Source organism: Polyodon spathula, chromosome 47 (genome assembly GCF_017654505.1).
Source record: "Polyodon spathula isolate WHYD16114869_AA chromosome 47, ASM1765450v1, whole genome shotgun sequence".
Classification (NCBI taxonomy): Eukaryota; Metazoa; Chordata; class Actinopteri; order Acipenseriformes; family Polyodontidae; genus Polyodon; species Polyodon spathula.
This window is the reverse complement of record NC_054580.1, coordinates 2250664-2260544: the sequence shown is the minus strand read 5'-3', so window position 1 is coordinate 2260544 and position 9881 is coordinate 2250664. Positions and strand designations below refer to the sequence as shown.

Below are 9881 nucleotides of genomic sequence, written 5' to 3'. Positions count from 1 at the left end.
CAAATATCTAAACAAATGTGCTGTGGGAGGAGAGGAGGAGCCTGGAGGAAACTGCCTGTTTGCATGACTGTGAATAGCTGTGATGCGAATCTGAAAAATACTCTTAATTTACATCAACCTGACTGAGATCCTGGGCTCAACAAAACAGAGAGAGAAAAGCAAAGAGAGACGGAGGCGATTTATCACCCGCACAGCTAGTGAGCCCTCGACAGCTCTGAATACAGAAGCACTGGAAGAAACTCCATGAGCCCTGAGGCAAACCTTTACCCTGGAAGCCTTTCTCAGCGTCTTCAGTGCAATTCAATACAAGCGTCTCCACTAGAAGTCTCTCTCAGTGTCTTCAATTCAAGTGACAAATGTTTCCACTAGAAGTCTCTCAGTGTCTTCAGTGTCAATTCAATGGCAAGCGTCTCCACTAGAAGTCTTTCTCAGTGTCTTCAGTGTCAATTCAATACAAGCGTCTCCACTAGAAGTCTTTCTCAGTGTCTTCAGTGTCAATTCAATACAAGCGTTTCCACTAGAAGTCTTTCTCAGTGTCTTCAGTGTCAATTCAATGGCAAACGTTTCCACTAGAAGTCTTTCTCAGTGTCTTCAGTGTCAATTCAATACAAGCGTTTCCACTAGAAGTCTTTCTCAGTGTCTTCAGTGTCAATTCAATACAAGCGTCTCCACTAGAAGTCTCTCTCAGTGTCTTCAGTGTCAATTCAATACAAGCGTCTCCACTAGAAGTCTTTCTCAGTGTCTTCAGTGTCAATTCAATGGCAAGCGTTTCCACTAGAAGTCTTTCTCAGTGTCTTCAGTGTCAATTCAATACAAGCGTCTCCACTAGAAGTCTTTCTCAGTGTCTTCAGTGTCAATTCAATGGCAAGCGTTTCCACTAGAAGTCTCTCTCAGTGTCTTCAGTGTCAATTCAATACAAGCGTCTCCACTAGAAGTCTTTCTCAGTGTCTTCAGTGTCAATTCAATACAAGCGTTTCCACTAGAAGTCTCTCTCAGTGTCTTCAGTGTGAATTCAATGACAAGCGTTTCCACTAGAAGTCTTTCTCAGTGTCTTCAGTGTCAATTCAATACAAGCGTCTCCACTAGAAGTCTCTCTCAGTGTCTTCAGTGTCAATTCAATACAAGCGTTTCCACTAGAAGTCTTTCTCAGTGTCTTCAGTGTGAATTCAATGACAAATGTTTCCACTAGAAGTCTCTCTCAGTGTCTTCAGCGTCAATTCAATACAAGCGTCTCCACTAGAAGTCTTTCTCAGTGTCTTCAGTGTCAATTCAATACAAGCGTTTCCACTAGAAGTCTTTCTCAGTGTCTTCAGTGTCAATTCAATACAAGCGTTTCCACTAGAAGTCTTTATCACTCTCAGTGTCTTCAGCGTCAGTTCGTAACTTATTGATCCAAAGACAGAGTACACGACGTACACACCCACTGGAACCAAACTGATCGTCCACTAGAAGTCTTTCTCAGTGTCTTCAGTGTAAATTCAATGACAAGCGTTTCCACTAGAAGTCTTTCTCAGTGTCTTCAGTGTCAATTCAATACAAAGCGTTTCCACTAGAAGTCTCTCTCAGTGGCTTCAGTGTCAATTCAATGGCAAGCGTTTCCACTAGAAGTCTCTCTCAGTGTCTTCAGTGTCAATTCAATACAAGCGTCTCCACTAGAAGTCTCTCTCAGTGTCTTCAGTGTCAATTCAATACAAGCGTCTCCACTAGAAGTCTCTCTCAGCATCTTGTCAATTCAATGGCAAACGTTTCCACTAGAAGTCTCTCTAAGTGTCTTCAGTGTCAATTCAATGGCAAACGTTTCCACTAGAAGTCTCTCTCATTGACAGTCTCAGTTACAATACAAGCGTCTCCACTAGAAGTCTCTCTCAGTGTCTTCAGTGTCAATTTAATACAAGCGTCTCCACTAGAAGTCTCTCTCAGTGTCTTCAGCGTCAATGCATTGATAAATGTTTCTGTCCATGTGCTGCATTGTGTTGGGTGACCCTTGGTTGACTAGCTGTGCTGATAAAGACTTGTATGATTTGAGTTGAACTGAGAGGGGAGGAGGGAGCAAAACCACCTGTGGGTATTTATTTTGAAAATGCAAATCATAACAAACGCTACAGTTAAAATCCAGCCAAGCTAAGGAGCTTCAGAGAAAGCACAGAGAGGCCTGGTAAAGCACAGGGAAGCATTGTAAAGCACAGAGAGGTCTGGTAAAGCATAGGGAAGCATTGTAAAGCACAGAGAGGTCTGGTAAAGCATAGGGAAGCATTGTAAAGCACAGAGAGGTCTGGTAAAGTATAATAAGAATCAAACCCTGGCAGTCGGACCCTCGTGAGTCAGTCCCAGCCTGTGTTCAGAGCTGCTGGTTTGCTGGTTTGCTGGTTTGATGGTTTGATGTTCACATGGACGAGGCTGCGTTCAGTACTGCTGGAGATTCCTCGAGGGAGCCGAGAGAAACGAGGACAGCTGCAACACACAGTGAAAACATACAAGCACAAAACCACAGATCTGCTCCTCGGATCACAGTGTCTCTTGTCTCTCTTTCTGTGTGACTCCCTCCTCTCTCTCTCCGTCTCCTCCCTCCCTCCTCTCTCTCGCCGTCTCCTCCCTCCCTCCTCTCTGTCTCTTTTATTCAGATGAGATGCTTTGCCTGTTTCACAGCTTAGAATGTGTCTCCTCCCCTCCCCTTCTTCTCTCCCTCCCTCCCTCCCTCTCTCCCCTTCTGTCTCTCCCTCTGTCTCTCTCCTCAGGGGGAAAATGTTTAACCAGGCAAGCGAAACAGGACCTTTTGAGAAGCAGAGAGAGCGAGGGGGAGAGAGAGAGAGAGAGACAGAGACAGAGATAGGAGAGAGAGAGAAAGAAAGAGAGGGAGGGAGAGGAGAGAAGGGAAATGAAAAGGGAGATGAATTTAGTTTTTTTTTTCCTAGGATTAAATACAGCATGAGAGAGAAATGGAGAGAGAGATGGAGAGGGATTTGCATTTCTAGATTTGTACATCTGCTTAAACTTGCGACAATCATGTGAGTTCTCTTTCTCACTGAGAGAGGGAGGGAGAGACACAGATAGAGGGAGGGAGAGAGACACAGAGAGAGGGAGGGAGAGACACAAAGAGAGGGAGGGAGACACACACTGAGGCAGAGAGAGAGAGGGATTGAGAAACACAGACACTGAGACACAGAGAGAGAGAGAAACACACACTGAGACATCATCACTGCACACTCACCTCAAACTTTGCTAGTTGTCACAATTAAGGACAGGATAAGCAGTGCCTCCTAGTGCCTCCCAGTGCTGGTCCGCTCCGCTCAGCCAGTGAGTCCGTGTCCGTGTTTTAAATCATGAACTGGAAGAAAACTCCCTCTTTGTTTTGTTGGTTCTCTCAGATGTGTGAGTGTGTGTGTGTGGGGGGGTCCTCGGAGAGGGATCAGCAAAGTCAGGATGCGGGACCCGTCTCTCACGAGACACAGCTGTGGGGGGGGGGGGGGGGGTCCTCTCTCTCGCCCTCCTCCTCCTCCTCTCCTCCTCCTGCTTCGTTCCACTCTGTCGCTCTCTCGTGTTTTTCTTCTGTTTTGATCTCAAGCGTTCCTCCCTCCTCTCTCCACCCCAGTCTTTATCTTGCTGCCTCGTTGGGGGGGTATTTATATTATTTTTCTGTTGCTCGGCTCATCTGCCAGAGAATCAGAGAATCCTCCTCCTTCCTGTTCAGGACCCTGCTGATCCTCTGTCACGACACCAAGCAGGTGAAGAAATGCTGAGGGGAAGAAGTGACCCCCTGGAGCCTCACAATAGAAATCTCAACAGACAGACAGGCAGACTCACAGACAGACACACAGACACACAGGCAGAGAGACAGACAGACAGACAGACAGACACACAGACAGACACACAGGCAGACACACATGTCCCGACAGTCTTTGAGTCTCTGTCTGTCTGTCTGTGTGTTGGCTCGTCTTGTGTCGTGTCTATCCTTCAGTCACAGCTGCAGTCTGTGTTCCTGTGTACAGTCCTGTCTGTGTGTCTGTCTGTCTGGTGTCTCTGTGCTGACAGATCCGTCACTCTGTCCGTCCTGTCTGTGACAGGCAGACTGACACACATACAGACAAACCCACAGTCAGTGCAGCAGAGACAGACAGGCAGACAGACAGACAGACAGACAGACACACAGACAGACAGACACACAGACAGGCAGACACACAGACAGACAGACAGACACACAGACAGACAGACAGACAGACAGACAGGCAGGCAGACAGAGAGACACACAGACAGACAGACACTGTGACAGAGACACGCAGACAGACAGACAGACAGGCAGGCAGACAGACAGACACACAGACAGACAGAGACAGTGTGTTCTGTCTGTCTGTGTGTCTGTCTGTCACTCTTTGGTCTGTCCTGTCTGTGTGCTGTCCGTCTGACACCATCTGTCAACGCTGGTGTGGTCTTGTCGACACACAGACATGCCATGCCCATGTAGACATAGAGACACACAGACAGGTCATCTGTCGTCTGTCTCCCACGTGACTGGGGTGGTCGTGTCTAGTCCGTACAGTCCAGGCAGTCCTCTCTGGTGTGTCTGAGAGTCCGTCCGACAACCGTCACAGACATGCAGTACATCTGTTTCTCTTGACACACCGTCTGTCCTGTCTGTGTGTCTGTTCACAGTCAGAGAGACACACAGACAGACAGACACACAGACAGGCAGGCAGACACACAGACAGACAGGCAGGCAGGTAGACAGAGAGACACACAGACAGACAGACACACAGACAGGCAGGCCTGTTCTATTTGTCCAGCTCTTCAGTTGAACACATTTTCATTCCGCTGTAGGAGAGAAAGGTGACAATGAGAAAGTGTTAGAGGTGACAGAATCACTGCTGAAAACACAGCATCTTTCACACCAAACCCAGACTCTACTTAGAGAGACTCTGTTAATCTTTCTTCAACCTAACAAGAGGGGAGAGAATGGATTTGAAACAAATAGGCCTGTGATTTAACCCTGTCTGTCTGTCTGCATGTCTGTGTGTCCTTCTGTGTCTGTCTGTCTGTCTGTGGTGGCGTCCTGGGGGGGGGGGTCGGGTTTCAATATAGATAGAAGGATTAGGACCAAGTCTACATTCCCATTAGAGAGTCTCTCTCTTCCTCTCTCCTCTCTCTCTCTCTCTCTCTCTCTCTCTCTCTCTCTCCTCTCTCTCTCTCTCTCTCTCTCTCTCTCTCTCTCTCTCTCTCTCTCCTCTTTAGTGAATGGCTGGGAGTCTGGCTGGCAGGTTTGCTAATCGCTAATTAATTACTGTGTCAGAGAAACGACAGCCCAGCCCAGCTCAGTGTGTCTCAGCGCGTGTGTACTCTTGTCCTGTAAGAGATGTTCAGGGGGCTCCACTCTTCACTGCTGTTACTAGTCAAATGAGAAAGTCACCTGGACAGGAGCAACAGCAGACAGGAGCGCAAAGCAGAGGAGAAAAGCACTGGAGTGCTGAGGGCTTTATTAGCTTGTTTTTATTACCTTATTCTATTATTAAAATATGCTTGAGTGTAGTGTCAAAACACCTCTCCCGCCGCCTCTCTCTCTCCCTCTGCCTGTCTCGCCATACTATCTCCGTCAGAGAACGGATACGAGTATCCGAGTCTATACAGATCCCTGGTAAGCCGGGGGAGAGACGGAGAGGTCTTAAGCTGAGAGAGAGCGCTCTGCCCTCCCTCCCCTCTGCCTTCTCTCTCTCTCTCTCTCCTCCGTCTCTCTCTCTCTCCCTCTCTCTCTCCCTCTCTCTTTCTCTCTCTCTCTCTCTCTCTCTCTCTCTCCTCTCTCTCTCTCTCTCTCTCTCTCTCTCTCTCTCCTCTTTAGTGAATGGCTGGGAGTCTGGCTGGCAGGTTTGCTAATCGCTAATTAATTACTGTGTCAGAGAAACGACAGCCCAGCCCAGCTCAGTGTGTCTCAGCGCGTGTGTACTCTTGTCCTGTAAGAGATGTTCAGGGGGCTCCACTCTTCACTGCTGTTACTAGTCAAATGAGAAAGTCACCTGGACAGGAGCAACAGCAGACAGGAGCGCAAAGCAGAGGAGAAAAGCGCTGGAGTGCTGAGGGCTTTATTAGCTTGTTTTTATTACCTTATTCTATTATTAAAATATGCTTGAGTGTAGTGTCAAAACACCTCTCCCGCCGCCTCTCTCTCTCCCTCTGCCTGTCTCTCTCTCTCTCTCTGTCTCTCCCTTCCTCTCTCCCTCTCTCTCCCTCTGCCTCTCTCTCTCTCCCTCTGCCTGTCTCTCTCTCTCTCCCTCTGCCTGTCTCTCTCTCTCTCTCTCTGCTCTCTCTCTCTCTCTCTCTCTCTCTCTGTCTCTCCCTGAAGACGGAGGGGAGAGAGAGGGAAGGGAGAGGAGAGTGGGGGCCTGGAGAGGGGAGAGTGCTCCCCTTTAAGATCACCTTCCTCCCTCTCTCCCTCGTCGTCTCGAGTTGTGACCCTCATCCTGCTCTAACATTAGAAGAGAGAGAGAGAGAGAGAGAGAGAGAGAGAGAGAGAGAGAGAGAGAGAGACCACTGTGAGCCAGACTCTGAATGAGTGAATCAGTCACATGGTGTGCTATTGACAGTGCTATGGCAGGTGAATCATTCCCATGGTCTGGTAAAGCATAGGGAAGCATTGTAAAGCACAGAGAGGTCTGGTAAAGCATAGGGAAGCATTGTAAAGCACAGAGAGGTCTGGTAAAGCATAAAGCATTGTAAAGCACAGAGAGGTCTGTAAAGCACAGGGAATCATTGTAAAGTCACAGGTGTGCTATTGTTAAAGCAGGGAAGCAGGTGAATCATTCCCATGGTCTGGTAAAGCATAGGGAAGCATTGTAAAGCACAGAGAGGTCTGGTAAAGCACAGGGAAGCATTGTAAAGCACAGAGAGGTCTGGTAAAGCATAGGGAGGCATTGTAAAGCACAGAGAGGTCTGGTAAAGCACAGGCAACACTGATACACACACACACACTCCCTCTCTCTCTCAGTACAGCAGGGCTGTGTTCACTGGCGCAGTAAAGATGCTGATCCTCTCTGATTATAAATAAATAGGCAATCTTGTGCTGGCAGAGACAGAACCACCCAAAACTCTTCAGACAGACCATTACCCCCCACTGCAGGAAACCAAGAAGCCTCGCTTAGCAACCCTTTAAAGGGTGGAGCCAGCGCTCCTGTTAATAAAGGTGATAAGAGGTGAGAGAATGGATTTTAAAGATGGTCAGCGCTCCTTTAAAGGGAGGGGTCAGCGATCCTGTTAATAAAGCTAATAAGAGGTGAGAGAATGGATTTTAAAGATGGTCAGCGCTCCTTTAAAGGGAGGGGCCAGCGCTCCTGTTAATAAAGCTAATAAGAGGTGAGAGAATGGATTTTAAATCAGTGTTTTTTGCGGTCGATCGGCTCATCTGAGGTTTTATTGTTGCATTGAAAGCAGCCGGGCTTTAGCAGCAGATAATGATCTGAATGTATTGTGTGAGACGAGTCAATAGCAGAGCGCTTCAGATCTGGAGTCCTGGACAAGCGCTTACTGCCTGTCACCTGCTTTCACTATGCTTTACCGCACCTTTCTGTGCTTTACAATGCTTCCCTATGCTTTACCAGCCCTCTCTGTGCTTTACAATGCTTCCCTATGCTTTACCAGACCTCTCTGTGCTTTACAATGCTTCCCTATGCTTTACCAGACCTCTCTGTGCTTTACAATGCTTCCCTATGCTTTACCAGACCTCTCTGTGCTTTACAATGCTTCCCTGTGCTTTACCAGACGTCTCTGTGCTTTACAATGCTTCCCTATGCTTTACCAGACCTCTCTGTGCTTTACAATGCTTCCCTATGCTTTACCAGACCTCTCTGTGCTTTACAATGCTTCCCTGTGCTTTACCAGACCTGTGCTTTACAATGCTTCCCTATGCTTTACCAGACCTCTCTGTGCTTTACAATGCTTCCCTATGCTTTACCAGACCTCTCTGTGCTTTACAATGCTTCCCTGTGCTTTACCAGACGTCTCTGTGCTTTACAATGCTTCCCTATGCTTTACCAGACCTCTCTGTGCTTTACAATGCTTCCCTGTGCTTTACCAGACCTGTGCTTTACAATGCTTCAATAATAACTCAGTGTGTGCATGTCTCAGTGCGTGTCTCAGTGTGTGTGTGTGTCAGTGTGTGTGTGTGTGTGTGTCAGTGTGTGTGTGTGATTGGCGCGTTCTCTCTGCTCCGCTATGATTGGCTCTCCTGCAATCGCTTCAGAACATTCCCCCCGGGATCGAGTCAGCCGGTCAGGCCAGCAATAAAAAAAAAAGTAATGAAGTAATAATGTAGTCAGCATTGTTTAATTAGAGCTTCATCAAGGAAATGAATATTTAAAAAACTCTCTCCACCGCTCTCTCGCTCTCCCTTACTGGCTCCCTCTCCCCTCTCTCTCCCTCTCTCTCCCGCTCTCCCTCTCTCTCCCTCTCCCGCTCTCTCCCTTACTGGCTCCCTCTCCCCTCTGTGTTTGGGCTCCAGTGCTTGCTCAGTGTTATTAGTGAGAGACGCTGTGTTTGGGCTCCAGTGCTTGCTCAGTGTTATTAGTGAGAGACGCTGTGTTTGGGCTCCAGTGCTTGCTCAGTGTTATTAGTGAGAGACGCTGTGTTTGGGCTCCAGTGCTTGCTCAGTGTTATTAGTGAGAGACGCTGTGTTTGGGCTCCAGTGCTTGCTCAGTGTTATTAGTGAGAGACGCTGTGTTTGGGCTCCAGTGCTTGCTCAGTGTTATTAGTGAGAGACGCTGTGTTTGGGCTCCAGTGCTTGCTCAGTGTTATTAGTGAGAGACGCTGTGTTTGGGCTCCAGTGCTTGCTCAGTGTTATTAGTGAGAGACGCTGTGTTTGGGCTCCAGTGTTTGCTCAGTGTTATTAGTGAGAGACGCTGTGTTTGGGCTCCAGTGCTTGCTCAGTGTTATTAGTGAGAGACGCTGTGTTTGGGCTCCAGTGCTTGCTCAGTGTTATTAGTGAGAGACGCTGTGTTTGGGCTCCAGTGCTTGCTCAGTGTTATTAGTGAGAGACGCTGTGTTTGGGCTCCAGTGCTTGCTCAGTGTTATTAGTGAGAGACGCTGTGTTTGGGCTCCAGTGCTTGCTCAGTGTTATTAGTGAGAGACGCTGTGTTTGGGCTCCAGTGCTTGCTCAGTGTTATTAGTGAGAGACGCTGTGTTTGGGCTCCAGTGCTTGCTCAGTGTTATTAGTGAGAGACGCTGTGTTTGGGCTCCAGTGCTTGCTCAGTGTTATTAGTGAGAGACGCTGTGTTTGGGCTCCAGTGCTTGCTCAGTGTTATTAGTGAGAGACGCTGTGTTTGGGCTCCAGTGCTTGCTCAGTGTTATTAGTGAGAGACGCTGTGTTTGGGCTCCAGTGCTTGCTCAGTGTTATTAGTGAGAGACGCTGTGTTTGGGCTCCAGTGCTTGCTCAGTGTTATTAGTGAGAGACGCTGTGTTTGGGCTCCAGTGCTTGCTCCAGTGCTTGCTCAGTGTTATTAGTGAGAGACGCTGTGTTTGGGCTCCAGTGCTTGCTCAGTGTTATTAGTGAGAGACGCTGTGTTTGGGCTCCAGTGCTTGCTCAGTGTTATTAGTGAGAGACGCTGTGTTTGGGCTCCAGTGCTTGCTCAGTGTTATTAGTGAGAGACGCTGTGTTTGGGCTCCAGTGCTTGCTCAGTGTTATTAGTGAGAGACGCTGTGTCTGGGCTCCAGTGCTTGCTCAGTGTTATTAGTGAGAGACGCTGTGTCTGGGCTCCAGTGCTTGCTCAGTGTTATTAGTGAGAGACGCTGTGTTTGGGCTCCAGTGCTTGCTCAGTGTTATTAGTGAGAGACGCTGTGTTTGGGCTCCAGTGCTTGCTCAGTGTTATTAGTGAGAGACGCTGTGTTTGGGCTCCAGTGCTTGCTCAGTG

The 9881-nt window shown here is 48.2% G+C and overlaps 1 protein-coding gene and 1 long non-coding RNA gene across 2 annotated transcripts in view; one reads left to right on the top strand and one right to left on the bottom strand.

Annotated features, from left to right (window-relative positions):
- The window catches only part of LOC121306325, a 5362-nt gene extending 1971 nt beyond the window's left edge, over nt 1-3391 (bottom strand). Inside the window, exons 1-2 of the long non-coding RNA XR_005948197.1 lie at nt 3209-3391; nt 2299-2451 (exon numbers count right to left, since the gene is read on the bottom strand). This is a non-coding gene — a long non-coding RNA (uncharacterized LOC121306325). The remainder of the gene's footprint in view (nt 1-2298; nt 2452-3208) is intronic.
- The window catches only part of atg2a (autophagy related 2A), a 180815-nt gene that overhangs the window by 92887 nt on the left and 78047 nt on the right, over nt 1-9881 (top strand). The window lies entirely within an intron of this gene.